Source organism: Lepidochelys kempii, chromosome 14, assembly GCF_965140265.1.
Source record: "Lepidochelys kempii isolate rLepKem1 chromosome 14, rLepKem1.hap2, whole genome shotgun sequence".
Lineage (NCBI taxonomy): Eukaryota > Metazoa > Chordata > Testudines > Cheloniidae > Lepidochelys > Lepidochelys kempii.
In genome coordinates this window covers 40,048,181-40,062,863 of record NC_133269.1, presented here as the reverse complement: position 1 = coordinate 40,062,863, position 14,683 = coordinate 40,048,181, and the positions used below count along the sequence as shown (strand labels likewise).

At 52.8% G+C, this 14,683-nt stretch overlaps 1 protein-coding gene across 1 annotated transcript in view; it reads left to right on the top strand.

Annotated features, from left to right (window-relative positions):
• LOC140897872 (uncharacterized) overlaps window positions 1-14,683 on the top strand; it is a 41,211-nt gene that overhangs the window by 22,313 nt on the left and 4,215 nt on the right. The window lies entirely within an intron of this gene.

The window sequence follows — 14,683 nt, the reverse complement described above, 5'->3', positions numbered from 1 at the left end:
TGACCACACACACAAAGAAGGTGGGGCCAATGAAACACATTTGAGAACCACTGGTCTACACTCTTATGGTCACCACGATTACAAAAGGATAAGTCTTCTCCAAAGTATGTCTTGTGAAGTATCAGTCACCCTTACTTCTGTGCTGCTGCTGGAGGCCTTCAGAGCCGGGCGCATCGCCAGCAGCGACTCTGCCTTTAGAGCTGGGTGGCCATATATGTGCTTGTGAGGGCGGGGGCGGAAATGACGACACACACAAAGAAGGGGGGGGCCAATGAAACACTTTTGAGAACCACTGGTCTACACTCTTATGGTCACCACGATTACAGAAGGATAAATCTTCTCCAAAGTATGTCTTGTGAAGTATGCTAGGAAAAGTCATCGCCTGCTGAATATTATTGTCCTGTTAAAATGTGTCGATCAGCACTCTCCATGGAGCTCTGAGAGTTTGCTGTATGTTTGTTACATGCTGGAAAGCTGGAAAACGCCCACAGACTCACTCTTTAGAGACAATGGTACCTGCAGACCAGCTAGGTGCTAAGTGGCCATTAATTGCTTAGCTGGCCATTCACCAGCTGTGGAGCTGTGAACAAGAGAGTTACAATTCACCAGAAGGATGGCTGGACCCTCACTTTGGCCACAGACTGATTGTTGCCTGCCCCCTGGCTGGAGCTTGAACCTCAAAGAAGAGAATGGTATAAAAGCAGAAGGGAGAATTGCCTCCATTTTCACCTCTCCTCTCCCATCTTTACAGAAGTCAAGGATATGCCTTGAAAGGCCACCGGGGCCTTGGACTGGGGAGGACGCACCAAGGCAGGAAGGAAATCTGTCCTGGGTACTAAGAACTAACTAGTTTTGACCTTTCACATCTTTCTCCCTTGTGATCCCTGAAAACCTCCTTGTTCCAGTTAATAAACCGATTTTAGTGTTTTGTCTGGACCTGTGTGTTTTCCTTGAAGTGTTTGGGGGATTTGACTTGAGAGAACAAGGCTTTGGCCTAATCTGATCCCTTTGTGGCGGGGGGATGACCCACTAATTATTGAGTTTGTCCAGCACAGTGAACAGACTGAGCAGTTTAAGATGCAGATTCCCGGGGTGCAAGGCTGGGAGTAGAAAACTGGCTGATGTTGCTGTCTTGTTTAGTAACTTCATGAGTGTCTTGCTAGTCACACTCAGTACAGTGCAGCCAGGAGTGAGTTTGAATGCCAGTGGCTGTGTGTGAGCAGAGCGTGGAGGGGTTTGTTGTTTACACAGCGATGCAGCAGGGTGGATTTGATTTAAATCACTAGTCTGGAAGACTCGATTTAATCATGGTATTCTACAGAAAAGTACATTCTTGGTTTTTATAATCTTAATAGATCATAGAATCCTAGAATATCAGGGTTGGAAGGGACCTCAGGAGGTCATCTAGTCCAACCCCCTGCTCAAAGCAGAACCGATCCCCAATTAAATCGTCCCAGCCAGGGCTTTGTCAAGCCTGACCTTAAAAACTCCTAAGGAAGGAGATTCCACCACCTCCCTAGGTAACGCAGTCCAGTGTTTCACCACCCTCCTAGTGAAAAAGTTTTTCCTAATATCCAACCTAAACCTCCCCCACTGCAACTTGAGACCATTACTCCTTGTTCTGTCATCCACTCCCACCGAGAATAGTCTAGATCCATCCTCTTTGGAACCACCTTTCAGGTAGTTGAAAGCAGCTATCAAATCTCCCCTCATTCTTCTCTTCTGTAGACTAAATAATCCCAGATCCCTCAGCCTCTCCTCATAAGTCATGTGTTCCAGTCCCCTAATCATTTTTGTTGCCCTCCGCTGGATTCTCTGCAATATTTCCACATCCTTCTTGCAGTGTGGGGCCCAAAACTGGACACAGTACTCCAGATGAGGCCTCACCAATGTCGAATAGAGGGGAACGATCACGTCCCTCGATCTGCTGCCAATGCCCCTACTTATACATCCCAAAATGCCATTGGCCTTCTTGGCAACAAGGGCACACTGCTGACTCATATCCAGCTTCTCATCCACTGTCACCCCCAGATCCTTTTCCGCAGAACTGCTGCCTAGTCATTCGGTCCCTACTCTGTAGCAGTGCATTGGATTCTTCCATCCTAAGTGCAGGACCCTGCACTTATCCTTGTTGAACCTCATCAGATTTCTTTTGGCCCAATCCTCTAATTTGTCTAGGTCCCTCTGTGTCCTATCCCTTCCTGCCACCGTATTTACCACTCCTCCTAGTTTAGTATCATCCGCAAATTTGCTGAGAATGCAATCCACACCATCCTCCAGATCATTTATGAAGATATTGAACAAAACCGGCCCCAGGACCGATCCTTGGGGCACTCCACTTGATAACCGGCTGCCAACTAGACATGGAGCCATTGATCACTCCCCGTTGAGCCTGACAATCTAGCCAATTTTCTACCCACCTTATAGTGCATTCGTCCAGCCCATACTTCTTTAACTTGCAGACAAGAATACTCTGGGAGACCATGTCAAAAGCTTTACTAAAGCCAAGGAACACTACGTCCACTGCTTTCCCTTCATCCACAGAACCAGTTATCTCGTCATAGGAAAGTTGTAGGAAAGGTGCGTGGCAGCCTCCTGTTCATAATTATTAGGGGAAATTAAGCTAGTTAGCATATGTGACTCCATTTTGGGTTTCCTCTCGGCCATTAACTAGAAGCGAGCACACCACGTACCAAGGAAGGAAGGAAGGATCCTTCAGGGTGGACAGCTGGACAGTTTCAAGAGAAGGGAAACAAAGGAGACAGGAACCAGCCGACATGCCTGAAATAGCTGCTAATTTAGCGTTTTTGCAGGGGGAAGGTGGCTGCAGGGGATTGGTGATAGATAAGGAGAAGGCCTGTTTTTTGGGTTAGGCCCCCCGAGGCACACAGGCAGGATGTTTTGCCAACAGTATAGAATCTTTGTGTAACCTGCAATCGGGGTCCCGCTCTGCTTAACGGAGCGGTGCCACGCTCGAGCGTAAGAAACCTACAAACTCTGAGACACTCTGCAGTCTGTCTTTATTTGGTTGCCTCAGCCTAGAAACAAACTGTACATGTCCTAACTGGAATAATTCGTAACAGTTTGGGACTCTAGGCTTGCCCTCGTAAGCGAAGCCGCACTCCTTCCCTCAGACAACTCCAGCCGGCACCAGGTGAGTTCACCTTCAAGAACTCGGAGGAACGGGCGTGTGGGCCGTCGCTTAGGCGATAAGGTGGCACCTGAGGCGTTCTTTTGGTAGCCCTAGAATGGGCTCTGGGCAGAGTGTGAGCAGGGGAACCCCTTTGGCTGAGATTCTCGGGAATTGGAAAAATATTTCTGGCACCCCTGGGTTAGGTGAAAGGAGAGCTGTAATTTTGTATAAAGTCGAGTGGCCAGCGCTGACTATTCAGACGCCCTTTGGATGGCCACCCGACGGAACTTTTGCACAGGATGAATTAACCTGCCTTAGACAACAGCTGGAGGACAAGCATCCAGCTGAAATGGATTATTGGTATGTATGGGATAATTGGGCATACGCCTGAGATAAGGGGCGCCCCTCAACTTTGGGCTCTGGTACCAGATCTAAGGTTTGCATGCCGCTTGCAGGTTCCGCTCCGCCCTATGCTGCTTTCCCTCCTCCGTCTCTTCCCGCTACTCCTCCTCCTGTTGCCCCTCTATAGCCGCCTGTAACCCTACCCCCTGTTGCGCTTCAAGTGCCCGATACAACAACCCGTTGCGACGAGCAATGACCGTGTCACTATGGTCACGTCCACCGCCCTTTTGGGCCTGGGGACCTGGTCACCTGGCAGTCACAGATGCCGAGGTTCGCGATGATCCGGAAAGAGTCCTACAGACTATCCGTTCAGTCCTTACGGCATTTAACCCTAACTGGGCAGACGTCCAGGCTATTTTGCAAACCCTATTTACCCCTGACGAGAAGTATTCTATTCTAGACGCCAATCGGCGTTGGGCGGGGGACGCTGAGAATCGCACCCCTTGGCCCGAAGCCGATCCAGGTTGGGATCCTAATGACCTCAATGGCCGGGCCAGCCTCTCAGCTGCCCGGGAAGGGCTCCTGGAGAGCATCCGTAGGGCGGGTAGTAAGACGGCAAATTGGTCAAAAATTAGAGAGTGCCAGCAAGACCTAAACGAGCATCCGTCTGCATGTTTGGCCAGCTTGTTTAAGCAGGTTAGAATGTATGGGGGAGGGGTGGAGCCAGAAGCCGAGGTTAGCCGCATGATGATGGTCTCTTACTTTGTCGATCAAGCGGCGCCGGACATAAAGAAGTATTTAACTAAACATGTTCCCGATTGGCCAGGGAAAGCCCTAAGCGAAGTAGTTCGCCTGGTCACTTTTGTGTTTAATGGTAGGGACGAGGAGAAAGCTAAGGAAAAACGTAAGCAAAAGAAGGAGGAAGTAAGTATGTTGGCAGCCGCATTGCAGGTTCTCTTGGGGAATCAGCACTGGCAGGGACACGGGAATATAAGGGGGAGGGGACGCGGACGTGGGACAGGACGGGGAGGAGGCTGTGGTGGGACAAGGAACGGGAACTGTTATTATTGTAAGCAACCGGGGCACTGGAAGAAGGAATACCCCCTGCTTCCACGAGGGGCTCCTTGGCAGGATCAGCCGGTGACCGGTTCCTCCTTTCCCCCTAACGCTTCCCAGGACTTCGATAATCCCCAGTGACGAGAGGCAGAGATTTTGGGAGCCGTGGGAGAGTTGGAATGGAATCTTGGATTGCAGTCGCATATTTCCTTGTAAATTGTGGAACGGTTTGTACCCTTTTTGGTGGATACCGGAGCCACCCTTTCCACTTGAACTTTTGTTCCGGGCTCTCTTTCTAATACCAAGGTTTGGGTGCAGGATATTGAGGGCGACCCGTGCCCAGGTCCCCTATCCTGCCCCGTCCGTCTGGAGCTGGGTTCCTTAAAGTTGTCACAGAGATTTGTTGTTATGCCAGAAGGCCCCGCTAACCTTGGGTGAGACATGCTTAGCAAGCTGGGAGCCCACATATATTATGCCCACGAGGGGCTTCACATGTCCGTCCCGGACTCGGCGGTTGCTTCTCTTATGGCCTCACTAACCCCGATTCCCGATCTCCCCACAGAATTCTCCAGCGTCCCACCCAATTTGTGGAGCGTGAGTTCCACCGACGTGGGCCTCCTTCAATCAGCCACTCCAGTCAGTCTGCAGGTAAGGGATGGGCCGCCTCCCTCCGTAAAACAATATCCCTTGCCGAAGGAGACGGAGGAAGGTATTTCCCTTCTTATCTCTAGCTACTTAACCCAGGAGGTCTTGGTTCCATGCAGTTCTCCTTGCCCTGGGCAACACAGCATGGGGAGGAGGTGACCAGCCCTCAGTGGAGAAAGAAGTGGTTAGGGACTATTTAGAAAAGCTGGACGTGCACAAGTCCATGGGGCCGGATGCGTTGCATCCGAGAGCGCTAAAGCAGTTGGCGGCTGTGATTGCAGAGGCATTGGCCATTATCTTTGAAAACTCGTGGCAAACGGGGGAAGTCCCGGACGACTGGAAAAAGGCTAATGTAGTGCCAATCTTTAAAAAAGGGAAGAAGGAGGATCCTGGGAACTACAGGCCAGTCAGCCTCACCTCAGTCCCCAGAAAAATCATGGAGCAAGTCCTCAAGGAATCAATCCTGAAGCACTTAGACAAGAGAAAAGTGATCAGGAACAGTCAGCATGGATTCACCAAGGGAAGGTCATGCCTGACTAATCTAATCGCCTTCTATGATGAGATTACTGGTTCTGTGGATGAAGGGAAAGCAGTAGATGTATTGTTTCTTGACTTTAGCAAAGCTTTTGACACGGTCTCCCACAGTATTCTTGTCAGCAAGTTAAAGAAGTATGGGCTGGATGAATGCACTATAAGGTGGGTAGAAAGTTGGCTAGATTGTCGGGCTCAATGGGTAGTGATCAATGGCTCCATGTCTAGTTGGCAGCCAGTATCAAGAGGAGTGCCCCAAGGGTCAGTCCTGGGGCCGGTTTTGTTCAATATCTTCATAAATGATCTGGAGGATGGTGTGGAATTCACTCTCAGCAAATTTGCGGATGATACTAAACTAGGAGGAGTGGTAAATACGGTGGCAGGTAGAGATAGGATACAGAGGGACCTAGACAAATTGGAGGATTGGGCCAAAAGGAATCTGATGAGGTTCAACAAGGATAAGTGCAGGGTCCTGCACTTAGGATGGAAGAATCCAATGCACCGCTACAGACTAGGGACCGAATGACTAGGCAGCAGTTCTGCAGAAAAGGACCTAGGGGTGACAGTGGACGAGAAGCTGGATATGAGTCAGCAGTGTGCCCTTGTTGCCAAGAAGGTCAATGGCATTTTGGGATGTCTAAGTAGGGGCATAGCCAGCAGATCGAGGGTCGTGATCATTCCCCTCTATTTGACATTGGTGAGGCCTCATCTGGAGTACTGTGTCCAGTTTTGGGCCCCACACTACAAGAAGGAGAGGCTGAGGGAGAGGCTGAGGGAACTGGGATTTAGACTGCAGAAGAGAAGAAGAGGGGAGATTTGATAGCTGCTTTCAACTCCCTGAAAGGTGGTTCCAAAGAGGATGGATCTAGACTATTCTCAGTGGTAGCGGATGACAGGACAAGGAGTAATGGTCTCAAGTTGCAGTGGGGAAGGTTTTGGTTGGATATTAGGAAAAACTTTTTCACTAGGAGGGTGGTGAAACACTGGAATGCGTTACCTCGGGAGGTGGTAGAATCTCCTTCCTTAGAAGTTTTTAAGGTCAGGCTTGACAATGCCCTGGCTGGAATGATTTAATTGGGGATCGGTCCTGTTTCAGCAGGGGGTTGGACTAGATGACCTCCTGAGGTCCCTTCCAACCCTGATATTCTATGATTCTATGCTTCTATGATTCTAATGCTCCTATCCTTCCTGTGAAAAAGTCAAAACCGGGCCCAGATGGGCGCCCAGTTTATTGGTTCGTTCAAGATCTGCATGAGATAAATAGTTATGTTATAACCCCCCACCAAGTGGTCCCTGATCCGAGTACTATCCTGACACTGATTCCCCAGTCGGCCAGTGGTGTCCTATTGCAGTACCTAGGGGATCGCCCACGCCCCATAGCTTAGTATTCCCTACCTTAGGACCCGGTCATTCGGGGATCGGTCTCCTGTGTGTGGTCCATTGCCGCTGCAGCCCTTATGGTGGAACGGTCACGCCCTATTGTTCTGGGGCACCCTTTGCCTGTCTGGGTCCCCCACGAAGTTGAGGTTCTCTTAAAGCAGCATACAACGCAAGCGCTGTCTCCACAGTGGGCCCACAAATAGGAGCGGATTCTGCTGGATTCAACTATTGGGGTCTCGAGACTCCATCAGGACTTCTTGTTTTCTTGTTACTTGGACTTATATTTGTTGTCCTGTTTTGTGCGTGGTACACGGGAGGATGCAAATACTGATATGGGTGGCCTGTGAAATCCCCTCTCTATTCTCGAGTTCGGTACACGGATGGGAAAGCAACAACTTCCTGGATTTAACCCATGCTATAGCACAGGGGGTTAACCGAACACGGTGTTGGCTCTGTATTCATACCCCCACGTACATAGGTCAGGGAATCCCGTTGGTAAGGGAGCCTATCCCTCTCAACCGAACCCTCCTGGCCGGATTATGGACAGACACTCCATTTAACTGGAATGTTACAATCCAAACTTGGTCTATTGATATGGTGGCCCAGGGTAGTTATGTTTTATGTGTGTCATGACGTAAGAATTTCGAAAATACAGTTTTTGTGGATAACTTTGTAGGGTCCAGTGATAGCACCCGCATTAGCTCTGGTGCGGCAAGTCCCCCCAAGTATTCCAGGGCGCCGTGGCCGGTCCCTGAGGGATCAGGCTGGTTCTGGTTGTGCAACCGCACGGCTTATAAGGTCCTCCCGGCAGGTTGGTGTGGTACATGCACCTTAGTACCCGCTGTTACAGTACACCAGGCCCTAGCCCAGGGGGAAATTGGGAACCTGGTATGGAGGAACCGACGAAATGTCCCATCAAATCCTCTCTCTGAACGGCCTACAGGCTTTCACTCCTTTGTTCGTTGGTTTTTGCCCTGGGTGTGGGTGAGTGAATTGGAAAAGGCTACAGTTAATATTTCTGCAGCTTTAGAATTAATGGCAAATGCCACTGCAGACGCCTTGTCTACCCTTCAAATGGAGGTGACTCAGTTATCTCAGCCCACACTGCAGAACCCCTTAGCCTTAGACTATCTCCTTGCAAACCGGGGGTGGGGGGGTGGGGGGGTTGTGCTCTTGTTAACTCAAGCTGTTGTGTCTTTGTGAATCAACACAGCAGGGTAGAAGTCGATATCCACACCCTTATGCAGCAGGCCACCTCACTTCACCGTGTCACCCTTGACGACACCAGTACCGGATTCCACCACACGCTCCTCTCTCCACACCTCACCTCCAGGCTGCCAGACTTGGGGGCTTGGGGAAGGCGTATTTTGTACCTCCTTCTTATGGCTGGTTCTCTTTTTGTATTACTTTTGTATACCTACAATGCTGTAGTATGAGCTGCCGGCAAATTTTAATCTTGCATCGAGGTTATTCTGCCCTCATATAGTTTACTGACGTATATAACAAAAGGAAGGACTGTCAGGGGCAATCAACCGAGTTAGCATATGTGACTCCATTTTGGGTTTCCTGTCGGCCATTAACTAGAAGCGAGCACATCACATACCAAGGGAGGAGGATCCTTCAGGGTGGACAGCTGGACAGTGTCAAGATAAGGGAAACAAAGGAGACAGGAACCAGCCGACATGCCTGAAATAGCTGCTAATTCAGCGTTTTTGCAGCGGGAAGGTGGCTGCAGGGGACTGGTGATAGATAAGGAGAAGGCCTGTTTATTGGGTTAGGCCTCCCCCACCCCACCCCCCGCCCCGAGGCACACAGGCAGGATGTTTTGCCAACAGTATATAATCTTTGTGTAACCTGTAATCGGGGTCCCGCTCTGCTTAAGAGAACGGTACCACGCTCGAGCGTAATAAACCTACAAACGCTGAGACACTCTGCAGTCTGTCTTTATTTGGTTGCCTCAGCCTAGAAACGAGCTGTACGTGTCCTAACTGGAATAATTCGTAACAGTTGCTGTGAAATATGAAGGGAAGTTGTCGGGATTCCTGTCCCCATCCCCAGCTCAGAGCTCTGCTTGCCGACTCAGCCTGTGGCCGGCAGGCATGTGAGAAATGAGAAGACCCTCCCCTTCTCCCTGTGCTGCGGGGACAAGGAGCTCTCACCGTCTCCCAGCCCCTGGAGCCTCCTGGCCGCTCTGAGCAGGTGCCTGTGGGATTCTGCTACTCTGGCCTTCACTCTTTTCTTTCTTTGCCATGATTAGTGGGACTGTGGCAGGGGCAGCAGGTGCTGAGCGGGGGACTCTTGTTGTTTCAGATGCCGGTGACCTTGGAGGAGGTGGCTGTGTATTTCACCCAGGGGCAGGGGGCTCTGCTGGACCCCGCTCAGCATCTGATGTGTTCTGACCAGTGTTCCCTCAGTTTTTACGTCCAAGTGTGGAATGAATTTGGTTCTACGCACCAGTATGTGACACATCATCTCCATATTGGCGCACAGAACAAAATTCATGGGGTGGGGGTGGGGGTGGGGCCGAGGGATTTGGAGTGTGCGAACTGGCTCAGGACTGGGACAGGGATGAGGTGAAGGGGGTGAGGGCTCTGGATTCAGGTGTGGGCTCTGGGGTGGGGCTGCGGATCTGGAGGTTGATGTGTGAGAGGGGGTTCAGGGCTGGGACAGAGGGATGGGGTGCGGAGGGGTGAGTGCCCTGGCTAGGCATGTGGGGGTTGGGACTGGGGATGAGGGGTTTGGGGTTCAGACTGCAGTGGAGAGAGGACTCCCCCAGCCCTCTCTCACCACAGCAGTTTGGGGCCAGGTCAGAGGCAGCTCTCCCCAGCCACGGCGGCTCCTGTGGTCCTGGGCCGGGCTGAGGGAGGGGTTTCTCTCCCCAGCAGCTCCAGTGGACCTGGGCCAAACCTGGGGAGGGGCTCCTCTCCCTGCCTGCCTCCACAGCCCTCCATAGCCTGCAGTTCAGCTGCGTAGCCTGCCGGGAACACAGTTTCTGACCCCCGACCTCCCGTTAGCAGAGTGATTGCTAGTCCCTGAGTTCCCCCTTTGGGGCCAGGTTGTCTCATTCCCAGATAGTCAAGCATTTACTCTTTCTACATTTTATCCCTTATGGGCCAGAATTAACCAGATGCTAAAAAGGCGGGAGAAGGGACAGTAAAATGTGGAGTTTTCGCTTCTGTGCTATTTCAGGGCAACGGGGTGAGTGCGAGAGAGTCCCTCCTTCCCCTCTCACTGTCATGCTCCTCTCTCCACACAGCAGCCTCTGTCCCAGCCATGGAAAGTTTAACCTGCCTCCGTTCTATCCCTCCATCTCCCACGGTGTCACGTACCACCCTGTCCCTGGCTCTCCATGCTTAGGAGTCACAGCTTTGATGTCTATGATCTTAGTCAGACTCCGGAGGGCTGGAGAAGGAAGTGTCACAGACCTGGAATTGGCAGGGAAATCTCAATGAACTTCAAAGCACAGTTGGACTTTCAGATCTTATAGTCCCGTTTCCATCTATTGGTAAAATTACTTCCCAGCTTTTTCTAGGTTTGGTCCAGATCATTTGTAGATGGGAAGGTTGTTTTCTCTTTCGTTCTCTTTCTTTTATGATGATGCTAAAACTTTTGTAACTAATACAGCCGAATAATGAGGCGAGAAGTGAAGCCGGTTTAGCCACTTGAGAAGAAAATGGGTAAATTTCTTCCCCTGATTTTGAGTCTTAAAGGATTCTCTGAGATTTCCACCAACAGGAAGAAAGGGGTAAACAAAGAAACTTACAATTCATCTGTAGCACAGTGTGTAGCTCACTGATGCCACGGACTTCCCTGACCCCATGACCCAGCAAAGACTTTTCAAGTATAAAGGATCCAAGTACAAGAAGCGGGGAAAGGGGTTCTGACCCCATGTCTACTCAGGGCAGCAAGATCCCTTGAAAGACAACAGGAGCATCATTGAGCTGGGGAAGTGGTCCGAGCTGGAAGGCTTTCCAATGAGCATGGACTGCTGAAAGCTTTTGGGTGAGAGAAATCCTTTTGCTTGTAAGGGTACGTCAACACTCCAAACTTTAGTTGACCTGTATTTGGCTGACTTATAACCACTCCAGTAATGACTGAGGTAGATGATGTCCACACTGTCCTCCTTGGGTCGGTGGGGTGCGTCCTCACCAGGAGCACTTCCACTGACGGAGGAGGGGCAATGTGGGGAACTGAGAGCCCGCTCTGCCAACCAATGAATTCTTTCCTGCTGGTCAGAACTGAGTCTAACCCACCTGTCCCCTGGTTCCTTCCTCCACCATCGGAAAGCAGAACTTGTCCCTGACGCGTTCCCAGCACTTCTGGCACAGTGGGTACTGTTAGAGTAAAGTCGAGTTACTGCAGGTGGGGAGGCACTGGGTCATCACTCGCATCAGAGCCGACTCAGCCGGGGCTGCCTCCTACCTGCACTGGGCAGCTGCAGCTCCCAGCCCCGGCTCCACAGACAAGCCCTTCCTGACCTAGGCAGGGAAGGGGGAAAGAGAAGTGGAGGGCGGGTAGACCCTTGGAGGAAGAGATGGAGTTGGAGCAGGGCCTTGGAGGGAAGAGGTGGGGCAGGGATGGGACCTTGGGGGGAAGAGGCGGGGCAGGGGAGGTTGCAGCACTCCGACTTGAGTGTCCATTTTTAAAATATTCCCAAATTGGCAACCCGAGTCGCTAGCTGAGAGGTTGTGAAAATTTTTAGCAAACATAGAAATACCCTTTTTCACAGCAGCGGATTTACTAACTACCAATAAAGAAACTATGATTTTCATGTTTATAGGAGTAAGGGGATTGTTGGCCCCTTACTGAACCTTAATGGGTTGGCCATTAGTTAGGCCTTCTCCGAACACCAAAAGAAAGGGGAAGGGCCAATGAGAAATGAAGACCCTGAGACTGACAAGGGTGGGGGCGGGAGCGGAGGGGAGGCAATGCTGTAGGTCAGCCTGATTGACAGGGCAGGCAGGCCAATGAGCGAGTCAGCATCCGGGGTTCTCTCCTTTGTGTCAGCTGGGGCTGGCTGGGGGAGAGCAGAGCAGGGGGGGCTAAGGAGAGAGGAGGGCTGGGCTGGGCTGGAGGCAGAGGGAAACTGGAGCAGCCGGGAGCAGTGAGCGAAGGGGACCCTGGGCAAAGGGCCCAGGGCAAGGAGAGGCCCTCAGCCAAGAGGCCTTGCAGGCCAGACTGGGTGGGGGATCATAACCCTGACAGGAAGAGGCTGACGCTAGGAAGAAGGGTCCTACTACCTAGAGCCTGAGGGCGTGTGGCCAACACCAGAGTAAGTGTCCAACCCTGGGCATGCCTGCAGCACAGTCAGGGTCTGGGCAGGAGGCCTGGGACGTGGGAGGGACAGACTGTGAAGTGCCCTGGCATTCCAGAGAGGGTTGTTTGGGGTTCCCCCCGCACAGAGCGGGGTGACATGTTTTCCTTTCATCTTTCCCACTTTTCTCTTTATTTTTATATTACTTGCTGTTTAATAAATTGTATTTGTGCTTAACTCTGTGCAATGATGAAGGAAGCATCCAGAGTGGAGAGAACACCCCACAATGGGGACAGCTGTCCTGAGTGATCACAAGACTGGGGGTCCAGCGCCTCAGGAGCCCTGGGCCCAGCCTTGGGGTTAGGGGTCCAGAGTGGAAGCGGGCGGGCGGGCGGGGGGGGGGACGGGTCCTCGAGGTTATGCAGGCGTCTGGGTAAAGGACTCAGATCCTTTTGCTAGCCAGTATTCCCCCCTCTTGCCTCTGTGCATATTGATTGGTTTCTAGTAAAGTTAATTGGGATTATAGGGGCAAGTGTGAGAGCGGGCACCAGCGAGAGCTGCTGGCTACACTCTGAAGCCACCAAATTTGGTGGTGAGAACCCCTGGGCAAGATGCTCATGATGGTCCCTTGTGCCTTGGAGCCTGTGAGGGTAACAGGAGCCGGGCACAGGGATGCTGATCCTTCGGTGAGTTGATCGCTAGGACCCAGGAGCGGCTGGGGGGCGGCTCTGGAGGGAGCGATCGCGGGGCTCAGGCCCGGCCCAGGAAGTGACTCGCAGCCGCTGCGGGGACTCTGGCTCCCGGCGAGATCCCCGAGCCCCGGCGGCTGGTGCTGGGAGCCCGGATCCCGGAGCCCGGGCTGCAGCCGGGAGAGGGGAACCTCCAGCCGGGCCCTGCCCGCTGCTCCCCGGGAGCCTCTCCCAGGGCAGAGCCCCCAGCCCGGCCAGGGCCCCTTCCCGGCCCGGCCCCTGCCCCGGGGGGCCCCGCTCGGGGGGAAGGTAAGAGAGACCCTCCCATCCCCCCTTGCAGCGGGCCCCCCCCCCCGGTCATATCTGGGCTGCTGGGGGAGGAGGATAAAGAGGGGCCGGAGGCGGGTGCAGGGGATGCCGGGGGCAGGCTGGGATGGGGGCAGGGGTGCACGGAAGGGAAGATGGGGCAATGGAGGAGGATCGGGAGACTGTGGGGCTGAGGGGAGCGAGGTCGGGAATGGGGGAAGACGTGAGTGGGGGGCACAGCGAGGGAAAGGGGGGATGTGGGGAGGCGGGCGGAGAGAAGCTCTTCTCAGCTTTGGGAGTGATCAGGGGACTAACCCCTCAGGGTGCAGAAGCTACACGGAAAAAAACCCAACCCCCCTTAACCCCCCCCCCCCACGACACACACACCCCGCTCTGAGTGTATTATTGTCAGACACCCCTGTGGTGGTGGGGTCTGTGTGCCCTGAGTGTTGGGGGCTGCCCAGGGCCCTGGTCTGATTTCTCTGTAGGGTTCAGATCTCAGCCACACCAGAGTCAGACCGGAGTCACTGCTGTCTCAGGCAGGGGGGTGCGCGGATGGGCCAATTGGGTTAAGCCTCTTCCTGCCTGTCCCTGGGGGCTGCCGGGGGAGTCCAGGGCAGCTCAATCTTCAGGTGATGCCACCAGAGGTCTGCAGGTATTGTTAAGGCAGAGGGGTTTACACTGCAATGGGGGGAAATCTCCCAAAGTGGCCCTTTTGGTTCCTCTCTTTTCTTTAGCATTTGGCTCAGAGATGCTGTTACTGGGAGGATCTGAAGAGTCTGGGGGGAATCGGGGGGAGACACGGACAGAAGCCCCTTTTGTAACCTCCCTCTCGCCCCGACAGGCTGAGGAATCAGGACCACGTTTCACCAAAGATCGGCCAGTCTTCCAGGAGACAGAGAAGGGAAATGGCTGTGTTGGAGCCAGCTCAGGTAGGGGATTTTCAGGGAGCTGCTGGGCGGGGAAGGGAGGAGAGAGGGTTTGATAAACCTACTGATTTACTAAGTAGGCCCATTGTGGCAAGGAAAGGGGAAGGGGACATTCCCCCATTTCTCAGGCAGGATATAACCACCTCGGCAGGGCTGGGAACATTTTCCAGGCTCCCAGCGCTGGATCCTGAACCCACTTGCCTGGGGCTGCTGTGAAATACGAAGGGAAGCTGTCAGGATTCCTGTCCCTGTCCCCAGCTCAGAGGCGTGTGGGAAATGAGAAGATCCTGGCGTGCTCCGTGTGCTGGGGCAGACAGGGAGCTCTCACCCGCTCCGCCTCCTGAAGCCTCCTGGCTGCTCTGAGCAGGGTGTGGGTGGGATTCTGCTACTCTGGCCCTCCCACAGCTTCATGTTTTTT